We start from the raw sequence: 4416 nt of genomic DNA, 5'->3' as shown, positions 1-4416 counted from the left end.
CTGTAAGTTATTGAATACACGCTACGCACTTCGCGATGCAAAAGCCTGTCTCGAGATTCCACATCGAACTCTTCTGAACATCGATTATCCTGCAAGTGTTCACTTCCCTGGTCACTTTCCTCCTCTGACGTGTCTTCAATACTCTCCTCACAACTGTTTTAATCTCCTTCAGAAGTTGCCATTATCAAACCAAAAATTTACTAAAGTTAGAATCCTCTTCGCACATTTACACAACAACAGCAACAACACATAATACCCCCGCGTTGCCCTAGCAATAAATTTCTAAGTCTCACTTTCATCTTCTGCGTATGCTCAAAGAAATTCCCGCCACTTCAGACAATCTTAGACAAAACCCTTGAAACACTTTGAACATTCTCGCACCGTTTTCGTCCCCCTCCCTTTTTCAATGTTGGTGTAACCAGTCGAAGAGTAAAATGTCGTCTCAACACTGTCAAGGGGAAAGGGGTGTTTCAAGGATTTTTGGCGAGGATTGTAGCTTTGTGAATGAAAGGAATGACCTGACGGTTTTTAAAGCCCTATCACACTTTAAAAGAGCAGAAAACAAATCTGTTGTCATGGCATTTCGAATTCTGTTTATCAAGGAATGAGCCACTAAAAAAAAATCGTTATTGATAGCACAGCCATTATTATTAAGATTAGAGGCAGAATCTCAATGTGCCATTCCTGGAAAGAAAAAGATGTTTAATTGTACAAGGGTATATTCATTATTTGGTTAAAGTGGATGGAGAACTATTGCATTTGTGGAGGGAGCTTAAGCGATGGCCAGCGATAGTATTAACCGTGTAAGTGACACATGTGGTGACCACGAAGTTCAAGCCCAAGTTGGTCAGAGCGTTCATCAGAAATGCCGCCAAGATTTCTGTAGGCCGAAAAAGTCAACTACGAAGATAATTGAATAAGAACCAGCTATAGGTCGACGTTCTGTCAAGCCAAAAAATGTTTCCTGCTTGAAGATTGGCAGTAAATTGACAAAATTTCACAAAATGCAATGCTTTTATACATAAAGCCCTTCATCAATATAATGTTTAGATTGAGGATATGTTAAAATTCTGTTTTAAATAAAGGTATGCATCTCTACAGTCCTTGGCCTCAAGGTCTTGTATGTTAGGAATTAGACGTTCACACTCCAACCTAAAGGGCAGGATCAAGGGAGTCATCTGCGACATTGAGAACACCTGACTGTTCAGCAACTTCCTTTAAATTCTCCTCAGAAACTGGCAACCCTAAAATGATGTTTGAAATGCAATTATATTTTCTTACATTTTCACAAGATTTACAAAAGCTCCCACTTTATAGTTTGCCATTTCAATTTGCAACCCTAAAACAAATCTCTCAATAAAGCATATGGTTTAAATCCTAAATATGTCGATTCACTCTGAGTTTTCCTGATCTCAATATATATCTACTCATAGCTGAAGAGATGCCTCTAATCAAGAAAAGAGATTCGTAAAAACCCCTGAAGTTTTCCCACAAAATTATCTATGTCTGGGTTTCAAGTTGAAAACTACATGCAAATGCACCACATTTGCCCACAAGGGGGATGGGTGCAGCTTTAAGTACAACAACACTGAAAAATATCTCGTTGCCGTGAGGAACCCTGCCTCTTGTTCTAAGCACTTTATGTAAACAATTATAATTTTATCCACATTACCAGATTGGTCCAAACCATATTCTTCTGGGAAGCAGTAAATATGGTCAGGTATACCAGCTGGAAGCACAGCATTCTTCTGTGGCCTAATTCGGTGACAATTCCAGACAGTATCTTTGCATGTATCAAGCTCTCTTTGCTTCATTGGGATCATAATAAATGCAGGAAGCATCCTGTGGATCACCATAAAAAAGCATAAAACAAATGAAATGGAACTGTCTAATTCTCTGAATTCAAATAGTTTTCAGTTTTCTGCCTTATAGGTGTGATATTTTTAATAGCATTCTTTCATCTAGAGTTTGCATTTTAAATTTAATGTTAACCAGCATCATCCTGTTGAAAAGGTGACCAGGAAGCATTAAATGTATGACTATTTGCTGAAAGTTCTAAGTGACTGTCATCACCTGTCAGTGGAATTTCTTCGATCATAGTGTCCTTGTTCTTTCAACCAGCTTAGGTGGTTCTTGAAGAATTTCTGTAACCTTTCATGGAGTTCCCTCCATAGGTGGTTTGCACATTTTTTTCCAAATCACTCAACCCTTTTGGGCATATTTCTTCAAATCGTTCTTTAGTGCGATATCCTCTTTACAATCATCATTACCGAAATACTCCAGCGGAGGGGTTGGCGCAGTGGTAAGATCTCTGCCTTCCAACCGTAAGGTCCCGGGTTCCAGTACCGGTTCTGCCGAGACTGGAATATTTGGCGACCTTCTTTCCCGCTAAAGTTCAGTCAGCTTTCCATCCTTCTGAGGTCGGTAAAATGAGTAGCAGCATGCATGGACTGCGGCTGCAATTTGCGCCTGTATATGCTTCCAGTCCGCTGGGGGTAAATTGATCATTGTAAAGCGCCTTTGAGACGTTAGTGATAAGGGCGCTATATAAATGCACCACTTTACGTTTTTATTTTTTATTTTTTTTATTTTGATGCTTGGACAAACCCAACCGTTACCAGTCCCCACTCCTTGTGCAAAGTCCACTTTGTAAAGTATGCTGGGATACTACGGCAGGCATAGGCCACATAAATTTTTATTTTATTTTACTTTCTATTCTCATTGCCAAAAAATGTCACAAAATTGGCCGTGCGGAATTTTCTTCCTGCTTTTGGTGCCCCAGGTGAATTGATCATTAGCCTACTACTCCCCGAGGGTCCTAATTACCTATTTAAGATTCGTTTTCTGGTATTTTTTCCCTCTTTTGCCAAGTTATGCGCTCGGCGTCGTTGTCCAGGATATTTTTTTCCCTCCCTCCTCCCCTTCGGCGACGTTTCGGTCCACTTTCCTCACTGTCTTGTGACCTCCTGCCTAGGCTAAATTTTGCCTCCCATATCTTATTCCGCTAAGGCGGTGAGTGTCTTGTTTTGGCAGTGAGGATTGTTTACTATTTTATTTCGATTTTAAAATGGTTTTATTTTTCTTTTACTTTCAATTTAACTTTAACTTTGAATTTGTTTATCTTTTTTAATTTTAAATTGGTTAAGCTCAATGTTTCTGTTTAATTTCATTTTGGATTTCCTTTTGTTTTTGTTTACACTTTGAAAAAATCCAATGGCAGCTTTCGGCCACCATACTCATGGAATGAATGAGCATGTCGACTGGAAAGCTTAAGCATCACAAGGCATACTCGGATATGCTCTAAGCACTTTGAAGGAGGCTTAGGGCTCACCAAGGCAAACCCTGTTCCTACTATGTTTGATTTTCCTAAACACCTCCAGCTGAAGAAAGTAAAACAACGCCAGGATCCGGAGGAGAGACGATTAAAAGGAGTGATGAATGCTTCTATGAGAAATGTAACACAAAAGCTAAGCAGACCTAGCCAATTGAAGGCAAGTGCTTGTTTCAATCTCTGGGAACCGACTTTGTACCAAGAAAATCAATGAAAGTATCATGGGTGAGCAAATCAGTGATCAGGAGATGTCATTTGTGTCATCCGATTTACATCACAATGAAAGTGTTTTGGATAATGAATCGATGATCACAATTTGTTGCTTGTAAAATCTCAACCAGAACTCAGCGTGAATCCTACGAAGTTAAATGACGATTTATGTTATCATGATGAAGCTGTCCAGACAGATTTAACGGCTGATCAAGTCAGCAAAATGGAGCAGGCTCACTTTACATTACATGAACAGCAAAATGAATTAAAAAGGGAACAATGAGACTAATTCAGTCAAGTTTTGCACTGGCTTGCCTTCGCTTTCATGTCTTCTCAAGCCTATTGCAAATGGCATGAAGTACTGGGATTGAAAGAACAAAACACAAACGGAGACATATCAGGTATAAATAAAACCATAATAATCAACCATTTCCATTTTTGTGAATATTTTTTTCCCTGATTCAGTTAATGCAACACTTTTAATTATTGTTAGTTCTGCAGGCTGCATACCTGTATATCATTTCCTTACCAACCAGCATTAGTAAGCATTAATGTACTTGGTGTGTTATTATCTCCGTTTTTTTTTTTTTTTTTTAGGAGAACACGGACAAGGGTAAACCTGGCCGGAAGAGGCAGCTCCCTTTATTTGCTGAGTTTGTGATGGTACTGGTTCACCTTCGATTGGGTTTGTTGCAGAAACAAATTTCCTATATATTTTGCATTTCACAGCCATCAGTTTCAAAGATTTTTACAACGTGGATAACTTTATTATAATATCATGTGTTCAAACAAGTGCACGTAAGATGGCCATCTAAACAATGTCCTCGTTACCATGCCTCCTTCCTGCTGCGGCAAGGTGGGAAAAGAATCCCTTA

The sequence above is a fragment of the Montipora foliosa genome, chromosome 2 (genome assembly GCF_036669935.1).
Source record: "Montipora foliosa isolate CH-2021 chromosome 2, ASM3666993v2, whole genome shotgun sequence".
Classification (NCBI taxonomy): domain Eukaryota; kingdom Metazoa; phylum Cnidaria; class Anthozoa; order Scleractinia; family Acroporidae; genus Montipora; species Montipora foliosa.
The sequence above is the reverse complement of the archived record's forward strand: the minus strand, read 5'-3'. Positions refer to the sequence as shown.